We start from the raw sequence: 12,618 nt of genomic DNA, 5'->3' as shown, positions 1-12,618 counted from the left end.
AGGCAGAACCTCACCTTCCATCAATGTCCACAGGTTAGCGGCCCTCGCTCTGTTGGTCCTCCAAAGTGACGAAGACGCCTTCTGGTGTCTGGTGGCAGTGGTGGAAGCCATCATGCCTCAGGACTACTACACCAAGAATCTGGTTGGCCTCTCAGGTCAGCAGACACACTCACCTGCTTGCCTGCTGTGATCTGTTTTAGTGATCAGTGAGGCTGATCTCTGTGAGTCTTTGTGCTCAGGCGGACCAGCGCGTGCTGAAGGACTTCATGGCGGAGAAGCTTCCTCGCCTGGCATCTCACTTTGAGGATCACAACATTGACGTCTCTCTGGTCACCTTCAACTGGTTCCTGGTGGTTTTTGTGGAGAGTCTGCCCAGCGACATCCTGATGCCTCTGTGGGACGCCTTCCTGTATGAGGGTACCAAGGTACCATACACCCGAACACACCATGACAGAAATGCAGACAACACTTGAATGCACCACAGTAGTGTCCATGGAAACAAAAATGATTTTGTTTTCACCTTTAGATGTCTTTATTTACATTTTAGGAGTAATAAGACATTGTTTACTAAGCATGGGGAACTGTCATGTGACATGAAATAGGAGTGGGAAAGCAGATAATTCTAGTAACGACCTCACAGTCTACCACAAGCAGCGTAAATCCAGACGATGAGCGGGACAATGGCTTTGGGCTTGTTTCTGCAATGTGACAAATGCAGCACAGCTTTTACATCGTTTGTCTCAGGAAATAAAATCACAGTTCAGACACAGAAATATATACCACACAGGGATAAATGCTGACAACAGCTTCAGCCACGTAGATCCAACCCAAAAGTTTAATTTAAACTTAAAGCTCAACTACCAAGTAAGTTAATATTATCTGGCAACTGAGGAACCAAGTGGCTTATTGGAAATCGATCAGAGCTGTAATGAGTAAAGGGCCCAACTGCACCACAACTGAAAGAGTAATTTATGACTCACCTCCTCAAAGTTTCCAATTAATTGTGTGGCGTGAGTGTCCTGTTATGAAATGCGTGTCTGTGCTGCAGGTGATCTTCAGATACACTCTGGCTCTGTTCAAATACAAAGAGGACGACATCCTGAAGATTCACGACAGCGTGGAGATCTACCAGTACCTACGCTTCTTCACAAAGACCGTCTCCAATGCCAGGTACGCACTCGCCTCCACCCGCCTTAATCTACGAGCTGTTACACTCTCAGAAGTGTAGCGGATGTAGCTGTTGAATCTTTGAGCTTCAAACCCTTTTTACTGAAATTTTGTGAGAAGTTTAAATTTCCCTGATCACAGTAACAACGATTTAAAGATTTTTAAGTATCTGCAGCTCTCGGATACATGTGGTCCAGTCAGTCCAGTATTTCCCGCTCAAACTGCAGTACCTGAAGTATCAAGCAGCATAAAACAGAAACACTCAAGCTGATCAGTTTCCAGTTCCTCTGTGTTGGTGATCGAGTCCTTTCCACCTGCGTGTGTCCATGCAGGAAGCTGACCAGCATCGCCTTCAACGACATGAACCCACTCCCCAGCCGGCTGCTGAGGAACCGGCGAGTGCTCCACCTGGAGCGCCTGCAGGCGGAGCTGCGTGAGCTGGAGGAGCAGCACAAGGAGTTCATCACCGAGAGCGTCGTACGGAAAGACAAAGAGCTCGACGTCATGGTGAGCGAGGACGACGAGGACCTCTGATCACACGGGACGCTTCAGCTGCTCACTTCGAGACGACGATGAGTTTTCCATGAGTTCAAGAGAATTTTACTAAACCGGCTGTTAACTGGTTTCCTTCACACCAAACACAGGATTGTGTCAGGTTCACCATCTCTACTAACACTACAAGGAAACAGACGCATACAGATTTAACTGCATCACATCTCTGAAACAAGCTTGCAGTAAACAAATGTGTACTGTGTTCACGTGTGTAATAAGTCAGGCTGCAGAAATGTGCAGATGTATTTCAGTGAATTCATTTGGATTAATATGTGATAGCTTATTTATTTCATTGCATCTTTTGCTTTATACCTAAAAATGCGTGACATTTCTAAATGTAGTCACATCCCTATGAAACATGGTTGATTATCAGCTGTAGTCACAGCTGGTGATAAAGTAATTAAAATGTCCAGCTATTCAAAAATAGGGCATTCTGCACAATGAGTACTTTTTGGTACTTGAAGTATATTTTGATGCTGATGCTTCAGGGCATTGTGCTGCATTGTCGAAGCTCTCTGGGCTTCCGGTTAGAACGACCTCACAGTGTTTTATTTTGATCTGGTGTAAAGTGCATTGTGCAGAAATGACAGCATGATAGTCACATGATAAAACTGACTTTTCTTTTTTTTTTTTTTTTATTTTACTGGGTGTGCATCTTGTTCAAATGTCTTTTTCAGCATTTGTACATAAATATTCTGTATATAAATATTTGATTTTCATTTATTTTACAGAGTCCTTTATTTTGTTTCACAAATATGACATTCATGTCAAATGACATCTGCAGACTTTATAATGACCAGCAGGGGGCAGTGTATTGCAGTCTATCAGAACATTTACTGAGACCTGTTTCATGCACTAGTTTCATGTCTCATTGAATCCAACATGATGTTGATTTTGTAAATTAAGGTCACATCTTCATCACATCTAATTTCAAAACACTGATCAATTTTTTTTAAAAATGAATTCCATACCAATTGCAGGAATAAAATAGGAATAAATAACAAACGAGAAATACATACAAAACAAGAGAAAGGCACACATGAGAGAACAGGTCACATGACAGCACAGCATTATCTACCCACAATTTGAACTAAATAACAGATAGCACAGGCAATGAAAACAAACGGAAATCAGAATAAATTTAAAAACTTTTATTGATGTTAACTTGAAGTGCTGAATTAGCCCTGTTGTCAGTTCAAATCACTTCAATCTATAGCGCACTTTAAGGTCTTTAGACCTTAAAAAGTAATACACTGCAAGGTAAGCTTGCAGCATCTTACTTTAAGGTCAACTGTGAAACTTTGTGGAAAGCCTGAGACAAGTTGATGAGTCAGTGAAGCGCACTTCCTTCTGATGACGGCTATACTGAGGTGAGTTTTTAAGCATATCCTGAACTTTATTCATTATTAGACTTCTGACACCTGGCAAATAAACTCTCATGCGATATGAGAACATAACAGCAAAAAGCCAGTAGCTGGTACATGAATGGATAAAAATTGGATCCCTCTTAGATTGAATTGGTTGCCCTCTTATATTACGTTGTTTTGAACCTAACCGCATCCACTGAATTAATGCAGTTTTCAGGACAGTAAAAACAGAGAACTCTGATATATACAATTTCTGATTGCTGATAGTGTTTCTTAATGCAAAATGGGCTTCCATTTAAAATGCAATTGCTTTATGTTCGATCTTTAGCGAAGAAGGGTCATTTTTGATTCTGTGGACAAGGGATGCAAATGGAATGTGAAGGCAACAGGTAGTAGGGTGAATTAGGGTTTCGTGTGGTCTTCAGTGCATGAATTTTATTGCCACTTTATTTCAACTTTTTATTAATGTACTCAAAAGAAAAACAAGAACCACAAAGGAGATTCTTGTGATTCTTGTTTGTGCTATCTGTTTGTGAAAGAAAGCACATTTTACCACATCATACTGTGTTTGCTGCCATTTATTTTACTCGTCCTGCCTGAGTGTCTGGGCTGCGTTTGTCTGTGCACCTTTGTTCTGGCCTTCTGCTGATGGGTTTCACATGCTGGGCTTTCCCTCTTGGTCCACACCCAGCAGCCTGCTGCTGACCACACACAGCCTACAAACTGATCCATCCATGCATCCATCCATGCATGCATGGCCTGGTTATTGTTGAGTTATCACCTCCAGCTCCTTGCTCATAACCAGGTAGATACTGGGCTGGGCCTGATCTCTGAGCTCAATAACAATGACAAAAATGCCAAACACTTTACTCTTCATGGTAAAAAATGTTTATAATACAGTAAAAACTGGATGTAGCCAAAATCAGTGTTTTATATACAGTGTAAGTGAACAACATTGCTACACTGCTGGTGTTTGATTGATAGAGGCTTTCTTTATAAGAACTATGATATCATTTCTTTTGCTGATTAACAGTTTTTATATAATTTTTATATCATATATAGCTTTCAAGAAGCCAAAGATCACTGGACGAAAAGACTACAGACCTGTGGCTCTGACATCTGGTCAGGAAGTCTTTTGAGCGCCTGGTTCTCTCCTATCTTAAGACCCTCACGGCCCCCCTCCTGGACCCCCTGCAGTTTGCATACAGAGCCAACAGGTCTGTAGACGATGCCATTAACATGGCCCTACACTTTGTCCTGCAGAATCTATGCCAGGATCCTGTTTGTGGACTTCAGCTCTACCTTCAACACCATCCTTTCAGGCCTTCTTCAAGGATTGCTTTCCCAGATGAATGTGCCTGATCCCATCTGCCGGTGGATCACTGACTTCCTGATGGACAGGAAGCAACCAGTGAGGCTGGGGAAGAATGTCTTGGACTCCCGGACCATCAGCACGAGCTCCCCTCAGGGCTGTGTTCTTTCTTCTATGCCCTTCTCCCTGTACACCAACTGCCGCACCTCCAACCACCAGTCTGTCAAATTAATTAAGCTTGCAGATGACACCACCATTATTGGACTCCTCTCAGACGGGGATAAGTCTGCCTACAGGATGGAGGCTGAACATCTGGTGTCCTGATGCAGCCGCATCTGTCACGGAGGAGCAGGGAGGACTCAGCGCAGACTGAAATCTCAGAAAAACAGGTTTATTTACACACTCCAGGTGCACTATATACAGGTGAAGGAGAAGGGGGCCAGGGTTCCCAGGGGTGCGGAGAGGGGTCGGGAAAAGCGTCCAGAGTCACCAAACCAAGCACGAGAAATCTGCAAACTTTCACGGACAGAGCTCAAAACTGGCTGTGTCTAAAGTAGCACTGACGAGCGTTACTCAATAGTCCAGCGGCGAGGTGCTCTCAGTCACTGCCTTAAATAGCGGTAGCAAACAAGGTGAGGAGCCACAGGTGATTGCCTACAGGTGGTGGAGGCCGGGAGCTCACAATGAGCTCCGCCCAGGCAGCGAGCAGAGAGAGAGGAGAGAGAGAAAAGACAAAACATAACATGTAGCCACACAGGGCCAGCCGAGCAGGCACGGGGACCATGACAGTACCCCCCCCTCAACGGGAGCCTCCCGGCGACCCACCAGGCTTACCCGGATACCGACGATGGAAGTCCCGGATCAACTCCTTGGCCAGGACAGCCGACCGGGGCACCCAGGACCGTTCCTCCGGCCCGTAGCCCTCCCAATCCACCAGGTACTGGAAACCCCGTCCCCGGCGCCGAGAGTCCATAATACGAGTGATGGCGTACACCTCCTGACCATCCACAAGCTGGGCGGGCGGAGGGGCCCTAAGAGGGGGGCACAGCGGGCTGGAGAGCACGGGCTTGACCTGAGAGACGTGGAAGACGTTGTGTATGCGCATATTGCGCCGCAGCTTCAGGCGAACAGACACCGGGTTGACAACAGAGTCAATTTCAAAAGGCCCAAGGAAGGTGGGCGCCAGTTTCTTAGACTCAGCGCGAATAGGCACAAAGCGAGTGGACAGCCATACCTTCTGACCCGCGGCGTATGCAGGGGCAGGGGTCCGACGGCGATCAGCGAGGGCCTTGTTTCGCTCCTTGGTTCGGAGCAGGGCCGCTCTGGTAGTACGCCAGGCCCGACGGCACCTTCGGAGGTGGTGTTGCAGAGAGGGGACCGCATGCTCGCCTTCAAGAGCAGGAAACAGCGGCGGTTGGTACCCCAGAGAAGCCTCGAACGGCGACATTCCCGTGGCGGACGACGTGAGGCTGTTATGAGCGTACTCAATCCATGGTAACTGGTCGCTCCAGGTGCCTTGATTGTGGGAGACAACACAGCGAAGGGCAGCTTCCAGTTCCTGGTTGGCACGCTCCGTCAACATACTTCAAGTACCCTAAACACATGTGCCGTGAGCAGTTGAGCAGTCTCCAGTGCGGTCGGGAGCTTTGTGAGGGCAACAAAATGTGCAGTCCACAATGGTTAGTATTACTGTGTTACCTGAAGAGGACGGCAGCCCCGTGACGAAGTCCAGGGCGATGTGGGACCAGGGCCGGCCAGGAGTGGGGAGAGGCTGGAGCAACCCGGACGGCGGTTGGTTGGGACGCTTGTTTTGAGCGCACGTGGGACAGGCGGTCACATAGTCTCTAGTGTCTTTTATCAGGGAGGGCCACCAGAAGTAACGTTGCAAGAAGGAGATCGTGCGATGAAGTCCAGGGTGGCAGGAAAAGCGGGTGGTGTGACTCCACTGGAGAACACGTGACCTGACGGATGTGGGAACATAAAGCCGCCCTGGTGGGCCCGTCCCTGGGTCGGGTTCGGTGACTTGCGCCTCGAGGATTTGGGATTCAATCGCCCAAGTGACTGCTCCGAACACGCAGGAGGAGGGGAGGATGGGCTCAGGGTCAGGGTCTTTCTCCGTAACGGTGAACAGCCGGGAAAGGGCGTCAGGTTTTACGTTTCGTGACCCGGGCCTGTAGGTGAGAGAAAAGTCAAACCGTGAGAAAAACAGAGCCCACCTGGCCTGCCGGGAGTTGAGACGCTTCGCTGACCGGATGTACTCCAGGTTTTTGTGGTCTGTCCATACAATAAAGGGATGCTCAGCGCCCTCTAGCCAGTGCCTCCATTCCTCTAGTGCGAGTTTCACAGCCAGCAGTTCTCGGTCCCCGATGTCGTAATTCCGCTCCGCTGGTGAGAGGCGGCGAGAGAAGAAGGCACACGGGTGGAGTTTACCTTTAAAGCGCTGAGACAGGACTGCCCCAACCCCCGTCTCCGACGCATCCACCTCCACCACGAACTGTTGGTTGAGGTCAGGCTGTTGAAGGATAGGAGCGGTGGCAAACCTTTCCTTTAGGCAGGCGAACGCCTCCTGGGCTGGCGGGTCCCACTGAAACGACACCTTCGGGGAAGTGAGTCTTGTGAGAGGCAATGCGATCTTACTATAATCTTTAATGAAGCGCCTGTAGAAATTGGCAAAGCCCAAAAAACGCTGGAGCTGCAGGCGATTTGGGGGCTTGGGCCAGTCTAGGACTGTTTGGACCTTTGCCGGGTCAGGCTTCAGATTACCTTGAGCGATGATGTACCCCAAGAACGCCACTGAGTCTACGTGGAAGTCACATTTCTCCGCCTTCACAAAGAGTCTGTTCTCCAATAGGCGCTGGAGAATCTGTCTCACATGGACTTTGTGCTCCTTCACAGTCTTTGAAAAAACAAGAAAGTCATCAAGGTAGACAAAAGCACAGCAGTTAATAAAATCCCTGAGGACATCATTGACTAGCGCTTGGAAAACAGCAGGGGCGTTTGTCAGACCGAAGGGCATTACCAAATACTCAAAATGACCAAGATGTGTACTGAATGCCGTCTTCCACTCGTCTCCCTTTCGAATCCTCACTAGGTGGTAAGCGTTTCTCAGATCGAGTTTGGTGAACACTGTAGCCCCTTGAAGTAGTTCAAAGGCAGAGGAGAGAAGGGGCAGCGGGTATTTGTTTTTGATCGTGATTCTGTTGAGGCCACGATAGTCTATACACGGCCGGAGGGTTTTGTCTTTCTTGCTGACGAAAAAAAACCCCGCACCCACAGGAGAAGAAGAGGACCGCATAATGCCCGCGGCCAGCGAGTCGGTGATGTATTTCTCCATTGTCTCTCTCTCAGGTTGGGTGAGACTATACAAGCGGCCAGAGGGAAGCGGCGCCCCCGGGAGGAGGTCAATGGCACAGTCATAGGGCCTGTGGGGGGGGAGCATTTTTGCTTTGTCCTTGCTGAATACTGCTGCCAGGTCGTGATAGACAAAGGGAACAGCGGACAAATCGCACTCCTCTGTGGGCTCAACTGTGGTTAGCCGAGTGACCGGGGGGGTGGCAGTTTTAAGACAGTTCATGTGGCATTCCACACTCCACCCCGTAACACGCTCTTTCTTCCAGTCTATCTGGGGGTTATGTTGCACCAACCAGGGGTAACCTAACACAAGTGGTGCAAACGGTGTCTTGAACACGAAGAAGCTAATCCTTTCAGTATGGTTACCGGAGAGTGTGAGAGACAAGGGTTCAGTAATATGAGTGATGTCTGGCAAACGTTGGCCTGATAAGGCAGACACACGGAGCGGATTAGGCAAAGCTGTGGTAGCAACGTTCAGCTTTGTGGCTAGTGAGATATCAATGAAGCTCTGCTCAGCACCAGAGTCTATTAATGCAGAAAGAGGGTGAATCGCTGTCTGTATCGTGAGTTTTGCGGGCAATGTAAAACGTGGATGGGAGTGTTTACCAGACAGGTCGCCCACCAGTACCCTTTCCATTACTGGTGGGCGCGCTCTTTTGCCAGAGCCGGGCAGGTGGAGATAAAGTGACCCTTATGGCCGCAATACAGGCACTCACCAGCGGAGAACCGACGCTGACGTTCCGCGGGTGAAAGGCGGGAGCGTCCTATCTGCATCGGCTGCTCTCCTTCCTCGCCCCCGCTGTACTCACGGGCTCCTTGTGACTCGGGGGAAGGGTCTCTTGTTGCCCGCGGCTCCCGCGGTGCGTGCCTCCGCACGCTCCGGCGCGCACGCAGCCGATCATCCACCTGAATACACAGCGACATAACAGCCTCCAGAGATTGAGGGAGTTCACGCATCATTAATTCGTCCTTTAGGTCGTCGTTGATGTTATTTAGTAACGTGGTCCTTAATGCCTCCTGCCCCCACTTTGTTTGCGCTGCCAGGGTCCAAAAATCAACAGAATAATCAGCCATACTGCGCTTACCTTGTTTAAGGTTGAGTAAGCGGTGACCGGCGGCTTCTGTGCTGGAGCCCTTATCAAACACAGCCTTAAACTTGGAAAGGAAGTCAGCATACGTAATTATAGGGTTTGCTTGAAGTTGAGCCTGCGCCCAGGTCAAAGCACGGTCACGTAACAGCTGAACGAAATAGGCGATCTTGACCTCATCGTTAGAAAAGACATGTGGCAATTGGCGAAAATGCATAGCGCACTGCATCAAAAACCCCGCGCACTTCCCCAGCTCCCCCGTGAATGCCTCAGGTGTGGGCAACAGCTTATCCAAAGACACAGAGGAGAGAGGTGGTGCAGCAGCGCTTGCAGCAAAGCCTGATGTTACTTGAGGAGATGAAGCAGAGGCTGGGCGCTCCGGGGGGCTCGCCTCGGGGGGGCTCGCCTCTAGTGGTGTTCGTTGGGCGATGGCCAGAGCCAAGGCGGCCACCTCTCCACTGAGCCGGACTAACATCTGCTCGTGCCGGTGTAGTAGCTCCTCCAAGGTAATCGGGGCTGGGGCCGAGGAAGCCGAGTCTGCTGAGTCCATGGTTGGCTGGACTATTCCGTCATGGGGGAGCAGGGAGGACTCGGCGCAGACTGAAATCTCAGAAAAACAGGTTTATTTACACACTCCAGGTGCACTATATACAGGTGAAGGAGAGGGGGGCCAGGGTTCCCAGGGGTGCGGAGAGGGGTCGGGAAAAGCGTCCAGAGTCACCAAACCAAGCACGAGAAATCTGCATACAGAGAACAAGAGTTAGCACGGAACTTTCACGGACAGAGCTCAAAACTGGCTGAGGCTAAAGTAGCACTGACGAGCGTTACTCAATAGTCCAGCGGCGAGGTGCTCTCAGTCACTGCCTTAAATAGCGGGAGCAAACAAGGTGAGGAGCCACAGGTGATTGCCTACAGGTGGTGGAGGCCGGGAGCTCACAATGAGCTCCGCCCAGGCAGCGAGCAGAGAGAGAGGAGAGAGAGAAAAGACAAAACATAACATGTAGCCACACAGGGCCAGCCGAGCAGGCACGGGGACCATGACAGCAACAACCAGGTGCTGAATAAGTGTTATTTTCATTTACCACTGGCCCAAGTACATTTTTATTGGCTTGTGAACAAAGCTGTAGTTTTTGTATTTTTAAATATTAACGCAATTTAATTGAGACATTATTTATATTATTTCACTTTCAATGTGAAAAATGCTGTAAAAACATTGAAAATAATGGTCACCCCTGTTCGCTGCAATGTAAAATAGTACAACTGCTGTCAGCCTTCATTAAGTTGCATCATTTAAACATTTGCATATTTTTATTCAACTTCTGCAGGATGCTTTGATGAAAGACTCCCTTTTCCCAAGTAGAGGCTTTACTAGAGGTCACAGGAACAGCGCTGCTGTTTTGGATGCGGAAAAATGTTGTCTTTCACTCTACCTGAGCTCAGTGTTTCAGTAAGGGCTCCGCCTCATTGTAGCTGACGCTGAAATGTTTGTGTGGGTTGCCATGACAACACCAGAAGTGCATCTGAGATCGTGTCCAAATTCATGGGCTGCATCCTCCTGAGGACTCGGTGTTCTGACAAAACGTCTTACTTTGGCAAAACGTCCTACCGTAAGTAGTTCATGCGTTCTCGGCGGCTCTAGTGACCCTCGAACTCTCGGCTAGCTATCGAGGTGGTGGATAACATACGTCTCCCCCACAAGAGCACGAACCTACAACTTTTCTACTACTGGTTTTACAAGGCGTACACGGTAAAAACATTATGCTGTTATTTGTTAAGCACTTGTGCACCTTGTGAAAAGAAATAAGTGGCTGAGATGGATGTCATATGTGCTATTGATATTATTTTACTCGTTTCTAGTTTTCACGGTGCTCCATGATTGTGAGAGGAATAAAAAAGAATTGTGGACATCAGTACGAAGCATGGATTCTTTTGACCAGAGTAGATACACTGGTCCCTTGAATATACTAATCTTTTTGAGGTGGGTGACTGTTCCTGTGTATTTACAGAAACAATGGTTGTGATAACCTCAGCTGTTTCAGAGGGTGACTGTTCGTTGCTTTGCGCACTTTTAAATCTGTATACAATGGTTTGTTCCCTTTTTGTGTTCTGAGGTTTAAACAAAGATGTACTAGATGTATTATACCGGTCCCTCGAATCTACAAATCTTTTAGATGTGGATGACTGTTCATTTTCATCTGTGTTTACAGAAACACTGGGTGTTGGAACCTCAGTAGTTTCTTTTTGGCTGACAGACTCTGGAGCTGTACAAGAGGAATAAAGAGCTGCAATGCTTTTGTGAACCTGACCTGGGAAGGGAGAGAAATATATTTTTGTTTTGTTTTTGTTTGTCTTCTTGTTTTATTTGATTCCTTGTGGGATTTGGATCCAACAAGTAAAGTATGGATATTATGCACACACACAAACACACATGCAGCTATTACCATTTCTTGTATTCTTGAATAAAGACATTGATCTGACACATTTAAAATGCAGCCAATTGTTTTTATTGTTATATTATTAAGAAAAAAGAAAAGGTGGGGGTGGGGGGATGTAAAGAAGAGCTTAAAGGAAAGGGCTAGAGGAGACAAAACCCCAACAATTAGCAGGGCATGTTTTTACTTGGACAAATTGTTAATAAAGTTTCCATATCTGTAACAATGATGACAGTATAATTGTTTATAAACAATTATATTGACAATTATATGTGTCCAGTATGTTGGCTCATTTTCTTTTACTTTTTGCATTTGAAAATAAAAGTTGGGCTGATTTTGACACCATTACAAGAAGTGTTGTTAATGATTCTTTTTGAATTAAAATCAGGTTACCACAAATTGTTTTTTAATTTAATTTCATTTGAAATGTTTGTCAGTGGGTAAACAATTCGTAATGCAAAGTCAGAAACATCGAGTTATTCTTGTACTGCATGCTTGCAATAAATAAGTTGTCCTAACAGTCAGTCAAAGGAGCTTGGAAAGAAAAGCGTCTGGACTTCTTTGAGTTGAAGTGACTGATATATATATTTTTTGTCTGTTTGTTTTGTTGGTTTTTGTTTTTTGCCCTTTATCACCATTCCTCTTCCCTGCTGTTTTTCTTTCCCTCTTTCTTTCTCCCCTTTCTTTCCCCCAGTCATGTCTGTCCTATGTGTAGCAAGTGAAAATAAAATAAACAATAAAAACAAAGGTGAATCAAATAGACCAATACGGCAAGGCCGGGATGGTCCATTTGGTAAAGTAAATCCGTTAGTTATATTTAACATAATGTTAAATGGCAACATTCTGTTTACAATGTTACCATTTTACATTGTGTTAAATGGTAACATTCTGTTTACAATGTTACCATTTCACATTATGTTAAATGGTAACATTCTGTTTACAATGTTACCATTTTACATTATGTTAAATGGTAACATTCTGTTTACAATGTTACCATTTTACATTGTGTTAAATGGTAACATTCTGTTTACAATGTTACCATTTTACATTGTGTTAAATGGTAACATTCTGTTTACAATGTTACCATTTTACATTATGTTAAATGGTAACATTCTGTTTACAATGTTACCATTTTACATTGTGTTAAATGGTAACATTCTGTTTACAATGTTACCATTTTACATTATGTTAAATGGTAACATTCTGTTTACAATGTTACCATTTTACATTATGTTAAATGGTAACATTCTGTTTACAATGTTACCATTTTACATTGTGTTAAATGGTAACATTCTGTTTACAATGTTACCATTTTACATTATGTTAAATGGTAACATTCTGTTTACAAT

This window comes from Aulonocara sp. 'chitande type north' Nkhata Bay, linkage group LG2 (assembly GCF_057382095.1).
Source record: "Aulonocara sp. 'chitande type north' Nkhata Bay isolate Kocher_YH1m ecotype deep benthic linkage group LG2, A_spYH_male_GT1.1, whole genome shotgun sequence".
NCBI classification, from domain to species: domain Eukaryota; kingdom Metazoa; phylum Chordata; class Actinopteri; order Cichliformes; family Cichlidae; genus Aulonocara; species Aulonocara sp. 'chitande type north' Nkhata Bay.
The sequence above is the reverse complement of the archived record's forward strand: the minus strand, read 5'-3'. Positions refer to the sequence as shown.